Raw genomic sequence first — 10,371 nt, 5'->3', positions numbered from 1 at the left:
ATGGATATCCTGTTGAGGCCCCACCAATCCTACACGGCCGCCTACTTGGATGATGTCGTCGTGCACTCGAAGAGCTTGGAGGACCACTTGGAGTGGTTGCGGAGGGTGCTAGTAGAGCTATGCTGGGCTGCACTGACCGTGACCCTGGAAATGTCATCTGGCCCTCTTTGAAGCTAAGTACTTGGGCTTCCAGGTGGGTCGTGGCCTCATCAAACTTCAGGAGAAGAAAGTGGCAGTGATCCTCTCGGTGCTGCTGCCCACCTCCAAAACCAAGGTACGAGCCTTTTTGGGGTTGGCAAGTTACTATCACTGCTTCATCCCTAACTTCTCCTCCTTAGCAGCTCCCCTGAAAGACCTGACTACTCACCTCTTAGCCGGTCCTCCGAGCCCCAGACTTTTAACGTCCCCTTCCTTTTGCAGACAGACGTCTCCAACACCGGGTTGGGAGCCAAGCTCTCCCAGATACAGGATGGTGAGGAACACCCGGTGATCTACATCAGCCGAAAGCTGTCCCCAGCCGAGCAACGATATGCCTCTGTAGAGAGGTAAGTGCTGGCTGTCAAGTGGGCAATCCTGGAGATCAGGTATTATCTTCTTGTGAGAAAGTTTACTCTTGTCACTGACCATGCTCGCTTGCAGTGGATGACCTGGGCCAAGGAAACAAATGCAAGAGTGACCCACTGGTTCCTGGCACTCCAGGACTTCCACTTCATTGTGCGACACTGAGTGGGGACAGCCAACGCGGACTGGCTCTCCCGGATATGGCCAGCTTTCGCGGGTCTGTCAGGGTTCACTACCCACCCAGTCCCAAGTGTCCCCATTGTCCCACAGGGCCAGGACAACGCTTATTGAATTCCCCTTGTCGTGTGATTCTTCACCACTTTACAATTTATATATATATATATATATATATATATATATATATTAAGTTATAAGTTATATTAAGTTATATTAATAGTTTCTCCTATATTGTTGCATGTTTCACTGAGCTGCCTGTAAGCGTAAAGCTCTGCTTGTGTGAAGCATATATCCCCAGGATATAAAACGAACAAACATTCCACAAATGTAGCTGGTCAGAGGTCTGACCACCCCTCACATAACTATCTTTGACAACTAACTTACCACCTGCCCCACTTTTCACTGCTAGCCCCTCTAGAACTATAACAACTTGGCTGTTTACCTTCTGTATGAAAAGAGATATGTGATCACATAAATGTCATTTATGCACAAAAAACACTCTTAGAACTACTGGATGACATTAAATCCACACCCTCCCAATGTCTTTAGAAATACTCTGGACCAGACTGAGAATATAGATTATAAAAGCAAAACCAAAGGACTGGACTCGTATTCGTATCATATTTCAAAAACTGCTCATAGCAAGAAATAAAATTAATTTCCAAATTAGAGTTTAAAAAGCCCTCTCTGAACAGACTGTATGTAATGAGTACCTGAGATCTTTGGAAAGCTTGAAAATGAAAAGTGTTCCGTTTTACTGGAAGTGGTAGATGATTAAATAGAGTTAGTGTTAGTATGAGGGGAAGAGTTTTTAATAACCAAGTTCAACATCTCCTTAGTCTCTGCTGACTTCTCTTCTAATTATTTCCTTTCGATCTTCTCATTTTGTCTCACGCCATAAAAGAAAAAGGATCAGATTTAAAGGTACAAAGGAGTATGTGTTAAACGAGGCGACAATAACAGCAGCTGAAGTACATTCACTCACATCATAACCGTATAATACATACTTTTACACACAGCCATTATAAAATCTGTTAACCGCAAGGGGGTTGTGATTTATTGTATATCAGTCATCCTTCCAGTAGTGCTGATATAAATAAAGGCTAATAATTGGTCTCTGTGCAGTGATATACACATTTTAGAGCTGAATTTTAATAGGACTGAATTTTTTTCACCAATCACCATCCATTGACTGAAATGATGTTAAATTATACACATATATGACTGTGTCCAAAGGAATTTGGAAGAGGGGCCCACAAAGGCCAGAGTTTTAAAATATCTCACTTTTTAAATATCAGACATAATATTTAGATTTACTTGTTCTAATAGACAGATCTAAAAGCACTTGTGTACATTTGTTCTGCAAAGTCAACATAGCAACAGCTTGGCAGCAACTCAGAGGTTTGAGCTAAAACTGACACCAGAGAAATTTATGGTGGATTTGCTGTTGTTGTTTTGGGGGGAAAGTAATGCATATACTCTCTCATTTAAGATATTTTCAAGAGAGAAAACTTTGATCACTCTCATAATGTTATTTCTTGATACCACACTGTAAGGTTTTTTTTTTTTTTCAACTTTAAACTTTTAATCAGTTGCATTAACTTTAATTTTAATTTAATAAATTCAATTTATTGTGAATGGGTGCCGTCAGAATAAAAGTCTAAACAGCTTATAAAATCATCACAATAATCCACAAGTAATTCACAGTTAGTTGACACATTAGTTTCAATATTTCATATTTTTAAAAGTAAATTCTGTGTGCTTTACATCAGATTTAGAATATTCGGTATCCACAATAAAACATCAACAAATCTTTAATAATTAACATTTTGTCAGTATCCTATAGTTTGACTGTTTTTATTGAGAACAAAATTCTAAAAAATTATAATTTGACACATGGGCATGTTGATTTCCTCTCAATATGACGTGATAGTTGCTGGAGCATTTTGCAATTCATACAACAGCTTTTTAGCATTTTTTTTTTTACAAAGAATGTTGACTTCATTGCACAATATGTTGACACCAGTGCTAAACGGACACAGATGTGAGCAGAAACGTATGTTTCTCTTTCAGATCTTATCAGAGTGTGGCTTCAGGTGATGTGCACACAGTGAGCGCCAGCTCATATATAATAACAACACTCAAAGTCCCAATAACAGAGCTCATGTGCACACAAATGCTGTTTCTGGTCAAGCACGTTTTGTTCACCTGATCCCCCTAAATTCTCCTACGGCATGTTTTAATAGCAGGAATCCTTTGGGGCCTCAGCTTGTGTTTGGAGATTAATAAAAAAAAAAAAAACATGAACCAAATGAATAACAGCAAATGACTGTACTTCCTATGCAACTGTAGCCAGGTCATAATATGTCCACGATGATGATAAAACTATAATACGAATCATGAGTCATGTGCAAATGGCTCCAAACCACAGATGAAAGACACTGGGATAATGCATTTGTTTAAAGTAAACAATGGCAACACATCACACACTGAGAGAAGACATCTATCTTGAATATTTCTCTTTGTTGCATTTAAGGGCTGGTGAGGACTCAATCCTAGAAAGCAGAAAAAACTGAACCATGTGTCAAAACAGCTGCCTACTTAGGAATGTCACTAAACACAAATAAAAAGATTTTTGGGCATTAGAGAGAAATAATAATAAATGTAATGAAATACTGGGGAAAAACATGGTAATTGTTTAACGTTTAATTCCCGTACTTTATGGTGTAAGAAGAAAAGCCTGTAAAAAAACATTTTCACAGGTGTTTTGTTTTGAATTACGATTTTTTAATTGTGTGTTAGGCACTGATCTATAATGACCAGTACAATTTCTGTCACGTTTAAGGACATTTCCTGTTTCCTATGATATTCCTATTTCCTATTTCCTATATATATATATATATATATATATATATATATAAGAAATGTCCTTAAACGTGACAGAAATTGTACTGGTAATTTTCTGCCAGGGATATTATCTGTTTTTCTACTGACCATTTTTTCTTGCAATTTAATTTCACAGTAAAATGGTGTCAACAATGCAGTTTTAAGATGTAAAAAATAACACATTATCTTCTAATTTATCTGTTTTTTTTAATGAGATTCCCAGGATCCTCTGCATGACAGCTCATATTTGATGGTACTGTCTTAAGTATTTAGCTCACTAGGCCATTTTTGTCCATTTTTGGGCTTCAACGACATCGGCTACCACAACAGAGACATCCACACCCCGACACTGGACAAACTGGCAGCGCAAGGAGTGAAGCTGGAGAACTACTACATCCAGCCCATCTGCACTCCTTCCCGCAGTCAGTTCATCACTGGCAGGTATCTCACTCACTTCAGTCAGCTGTTTGCACCCTGATTGTGGACGGGTTTTTGTCACATAAATATGGTAATAAGTGGTAAATGTTATCAAAACACTGTATTACCATCACTGTACCACTGTATGTTACTACTTGTTATAATAAAGCGATTTACAATGTAGGAATCATTTAAGGTAGTGGTTAAAGGTGGCTGGGTCCCACTTAGGGGCATCAAGATGACTTAAAATGATGTGATTTGTATAGACCTGGAAAAGTCATGCAAATTCATCTAATCTTACACTGTAAAAAATCTAATGAGCTATTTACTTAAAAAAATTAAGGTAACAATATTACACATAATATTTTTGAGTAGTTTTTCAGGCTTGATTTTTTTTAATGGCATCTACCGGAATAAATCATGTGAAATCTCCTAAATTAATTAATCTATGACACAATACATTTTATATAATTAGGGAAATGTGCTCATTTATTTTAAGTTTATTCTCAAAAGTCTGTGATTTTAAATGAGGTCTGTTTGTATTTTGTTATTTTATAAATTTACAAGACTGTATACAGCCAATCAGCTCAAGTAGGAAAATACGTGAGAAATACTGGAAAGTACTGCACTAGCACTAGCAAATCTACTGCGAATTAAACCAGGTTTAATGCCTTAGAAGAGTAGTATCCATACCCACAAGCTCTACTCTTCAGCACAGTGGTAACGATTGCACTGTGCAATGGAAACTTCAATGTTACAGAAACTCTTACAAATGTCAAATGTAACTGAGCATTAAACATTAATAGATGCTTCCTTTCACCCAAAAATATAAAGTAGCATTTACTGTAATTTCAAAATGTACTCTCCATATCCAGCCATATGCAAAGAATGCTGGGAACTAACAGTCACCTCTAAAATAAAACTGCAAAACTGAGCTAATTCTCTTAAAATAAATAGGCAGCCTTCTTTCCTTAATTATTTTAGTTTAATCAGTTCCCCAATTCAAGCACCAAAACTGCTTAAGTCTCCTTAAAAAAATGAGGAAAACGCATATCTTGGTTTTATTAGTAAAAAGTCCTCATTCTTTTCTATACAACACTGAATCATAATTTCTTTAATGAAATCCACACATTATTTTTAATTATCACCTTAATTTTTTTTAATGAAAATTACAAGATTCATGATTCACTTTTTACAGTGTATAAACATGTGCATTTTTATACATTTTATGAATGCACTTTTTTATGCCAAGCTCTAAAATATTTGATCTGAAACTTTGTGGAAAATGTCTTATCGAGCAAATCAGGAACAACTGGAAAAGTCATGGGGCCTCTGAATGTTGTTGTGAACAATGTGGGGGCCTTGGAGTGAAAGAAGATCCATTGATTTAAGTATAACTAATCAGTGCTTTAAGTGGCCCAAAAGAGGTGCCTATACTCTATTATAGCCCATATATATAAATATATATATAGTTTTTTTTTTGATGACTCCCCTCATCCCCTGAGGTTACAACAACTATATTGAAGGGGTTTTATATACAGCAGTCAACAGACGACCTTATAAAAAATAACAAAAACAATAAAGTCTATCATTACGCTTTAGTCTGCCACAAGAAACAACAACATTAAAATTATGAACTCAAATGTCATTGTAAAAAAAAACAAAAAAAAACAATGACTGTTGTAACAGTGCGTAAATCATACCTTTCTGTAACACTAACGCTAATGAGCTTAAACGTATTTTTTGTACACAGTGCCGCGAACTGTCAATCACTCCTGTACGCGTGCATCACTATCCTCCTCGCAGCTGCAGCAACTTGCGCTCTCTTCATCAAGCTTTAAAACAAAAAGGGGACAAAAGGTCGTATTGTCTTTGTGCATATAGATTAATTAGATAAATGAATATCTAAATTCGTGCCTCGACCACTCCCTCGCCGCCTATGGTATTATTTTAGAACTTAGAAAAAAGATGCTGCAGCCAATGAGCAGCCGACAGGGGCTGGTTGCAGGACGACCTCAACCTCTGCAGACAGTTTTTAATGTTTATCAGACTATAACTACTCAAGATTTTGCTTTAGTATAATTTTCGGGACAATTAGGGCCAGATTCGGGATTCGGGACAACAGTTTAGATTTCGGGACTGTCCTGAATTTTTCGGGACGTCTGGTCAACCCTACCTGAAAGAGCTACTGCATTACTTCATTAGCTTGCATCTGACCTGCAGTAATTTCATTCAGACTTGGTGGGGTGTCAGCCAGTGAGTTATCTGATTCTGTCTGAAGCCAGGACAGCATATTAAGTATTGTTCACTGAATTTTAATTTTTACTGAGCCAAGTGTGCTCATTTCACACACCCTCTCTGGCCATGTTAAGTTGATACTGACAGCGGCAAAAGTGACGCATGCGCTTCTCACTTGTAAAACTCAAGGGTGTATGGGTAATGTAGTCTCTGCTCCCGGTGGGACGAATTAGGAAGCTTGCATTGTGTAGGGCGCTATGAGAAGCGGCAGCACAGGCAAAAGATTAAAATCTCTATTAAAACAGATATCCAAATGAGCGTACCGGGACACTAAAAGCACGTTCTGGGCGCACGGAGAGGTGGCGGTACTGAGTACCGGTGCGTACCGGCCCACTTAAAGCACTGCAACTAATTCAGCATTTAAAATCAACAATATTATATTTGGTCAAACATAGAGTATATACTAATAATACTCATTCAGACCAATTTTATTTGTATTAGTTTGAGTGATTTTTGAACACAACTGACTTGAATGATTCATTTTAACATCACTCTTATTTGTGAGCAAGTTCTGCTCTACAAAAGAGAAATATTTTATGGTAGAACATAACTTGAAGAACATATTTAATTAAGTTTATATATAGGCTACACCAAATCAAATTTATATGTACACCACTTTTCACAATACACACTGTTTTAAAGCAGATTTACTGAAAATTGTAATATAAAACTAATGTTCATGTTAGGGTGGTCAAGGTAGGGCAAAGTTTATTTAATAGCACATTTCATACAATTCAAAGTGCTGTACATAAATATAATTTCCCTGACATTTTCAGGCCGTGCACAAAGTAAATAAATCAGTTGTGTGGAGTACTGATGTCTATGGCAATACAATGTGTAAAATAAATCAGTCAGTTCATGTCTGTGCTTGTGACAAGATGTGTTTGTGAGTTCTGATCTCTGATCTATTATTGATCAGTGTTTCTGATCCATTTATTTTTCTTTCCCTTTCCGCTCTAGATATCAGATTCATACGGGTCTCCAGCACTCGATAATCCGTTCTCGGCAGCCCAGCTGTTTGCCCTTTGACCTCCGGACGTTGCCACAGCGGCTGCAAGAGGCAGGATACGCCACACACATGGTGGGCAAATGGCATCTGGGCTTCTACAAGCGCGATTGCCTGCCGACCCGCCGTGGGTTCCACACATACTTCGGCTCTCTGACAGGCAGTGTGGATTATTACACCTACAAGTCGTGCGACGGGCCAGGAATACGGGTACGACCTCCACGAGGGCGAGCGTGTGGCATGGGGTCAGGGAGGGCGTTATTCCACACATTTGTACACGCAAAGAGTTCGAAAAATCCTTGCTGCTCACGATCCTTCATCCCAGCCTCTTTTCATTTTCCTCTCTTTCCAAGCCGTGCACACGCCATTGCAGTCACCAAGGGAATACATCTATCCGTATCGACGAATGGGAAATGTGTTTCGCCGGAAATACGCCGGGATGGTTTCAGCTGTAGATGAGGCAGTAAGGAACGTGACGTATGCACTCCGAAAGTATGGTTACTATAAGAACAGTGTCATTATATTTTCTACGGATAACGGCGGACAGCCACTCTTTGGTGGGAGCAATTGGCCTCTACGGGGAAAAAAGGGAACATATTGGGAAGGAGGCGTCCGTGGCATTGGATTCGTCCATAGTCCGTTGTTAAGACGCAGGAAGAGAGTTAGCAAAGCTCTGGTTCACATCACTGACTGGTACCCAACGCTAGTGGGACTCGCAGGAGGGAATGTTTCCTGGATGGACAGGCTTGATGGATATGACATGTGGGAAACCATTAGTAATGGGAAAGAGTCTCCCCGTTTGGAGATCCTTCATAATATTGATCCTCTCTACAACGCTGCCCGGCACGGATCTTTAAAAAACGGATACGGGATCTGGAATACGGCCGTACAGGCAGCGGTTCGAGTCGGAGACTGGAAGCTCCTGACCGGAAATCCTGGATATGGAGACTGGATTCCGCCTCAGATACTGGGAAACTTTCCGGAATCTTGGTGGAATTTGGAACGCCACACTGAAGCGAGGAAATCCTTGTGGCTCTTCAATGTGGCAGACGATCCTTATGAGCGTTATGATCTTGCATAGCGCCGGCCAGACGTGGTCAAGCAGCTGCTGGCCCGGTTAGCGTTCTACAACCGGACTGCCGTTCTGGTGCGCTACCCTTCGGAGGATCCTAGAGCCGATCCAAGACGCAACGGAGGTGCTTGGGGTCCTTGGGAAGGAGGTGAAGAAAACTGGGAGGCGTTTTATCTTAGAAAGAGTAAAGTCAAGAATCAAAAGCGCAAGTTCTGCAGGATGAAGTCATTTTTTAGAAGACTTAACATTAGAATGATGTCAAACAAGATTTGAACAAACACGTCCTGCAAGAACTGACTATTACAGATGCTGCTGACAGTAACATGTTATCATTTTAGGGACTTCAATTGTGAATTTGCCTAGTATGGAGACACTAATTTGAAACTAAGTCCCATGATCACATTCACTGAAGCATCCACATCATTTCTTTGAGCAGATTTTGAGCCCTGCGGTTTTCTGACCTCGAACCCCTGTGCAATGAATGTTGAAGGAATCGGTGAATAAATTTTGTATCCTCTCTGATCTGGTGTACAGTGTTTGCCTCTTGTATTTATATCAAATACCTGCTAGGAGACTAAAATGAATCTGTTATGTTGTTTTGAGCATGTATGTGAATGTTTGTTTGTTTGCTACCCGATTCTATCTATTCTGTTAACCAAAACTCACAGTGTTTTGCATAAATAAACGTTTTTGAAAGACTCAAGTTCGCTTGAGACTATTGTAATTTCCAGTGAACTGATTGCCCTCTAGTGGAGACCTGATGTTCCTTTATTTAGACTGCACAAGGACAAATAAAAGTGCCTGTACATTTACTAGGCTTGTTAAGCATGTCTTACAGAGAAATGGGCCTCTCAGAGGAGGCTTCTGATTATTAACAGCTTCATTTTATTGAGATGTCTACTGTACTGGTTTGACTTCTGACCATATAGAAAGTCTTAAGAAATTAAGATATTTGTTGTTGTTGTTTAAGTTTAGAGTTTATTCAAGCTGTAAAACTATTAATGTAAATATTTTGCAGTATAGGGTGAATTCATTATGTACATTAACAATTTGCCAAAATACTGTATATTGGGGAAGGATTTTGAACAGGCTTTATTATTATAATACTTTCCCCCATATCTATATTTATAACAATATTAATTTACCATTACAATGTTTCTTAGACCTTGAGAATGAATGTTTAATTTACCCCATGACATTTTTGTGTTATAGTTCAGGGTTCTGTAACTGTCAAGTGATTTTAGATTTTGGAGCTCTACCATGCAACTAATCTGTCAGCACACTCTCAACACGTAAATTATTTCATTCTTAAAATGTCTATACATTTTTAACTTTCAAATTGTATCTGGTTTCTTACCAATTATGTATTTTCTCAATTTACTGTTAACAACACAAAAAAAAAAATGTACACCGTTCAGTTGAGGAAATTTCCCTCCTCTACTAAGTATCACTTTTAGTTTTCATTAATTACTTCTGTTTAAGCACACACACAAATTAAAGCTAAACATATGATTAAAATATTGCTTGTTAATGTTATTATATTTGGGGCTTCTTGCTTGGTTACATTTCCAATACTTTCAAAACAGGTTTGTACATTTTTTTCGACCCAGCTTCTATTATTTATTTCATCTACTGTATAAAACTCAGTAAGTTTACGTAGGGTACTATTAAAATATAAGCTAGCATTAAAATGTAAGTTTTATCCGAGGCCATTTTTATGAATACGAAATATTTAACATATTATCTTCAAAACAGCTCAATTATTACACACATTAGGTGTATTTATCGATCTCTTTTATGATATCGATATGATATCTCCCGCTTATGAAATTCTGTATAAAGGTAAACGAGTCCGAAATACGGGTTACTACAGGTCAGACGAACCACCAATCACAGGCCTCCTAACAGTCCTTCCCATTTGGTAGGGCGCCTCTGATTGGTGGAGGTTTTGGTG

At 38.4% G+C, this 10,371-nt stretch overlaps 1 pseudogene; it reads left to right on the top strand.

Moving 5' to 3' along the window:
- On the top strand, positions 1 to 9,171 carry LOC132114142 (arylsulfatase I-like; annotated as a pseudogene).
- The last annotated feature ends 1,200 nt before the right edge of the window (positions 9,172 to 10,371 follow it).

The sequence above is a fragment of the Carassius carassius genome, chromosome 33, assembly GCF_963082965.1.
Source record: "Carassius carassius chromosome 33, fCarCar2.1, whole genome shotgun sequence".
In the NCBI taxonomy this organism is placed as follows: domain Eukaryota; kingdom Metazoa; phylum Chordata; class Actinopteri; order Cypriniformes; family Cyprinidae; genus Carassius; species Carassius carassius.
This window is presented reverse-complemented; position numbering and strand designations above follow the sequence as displayed.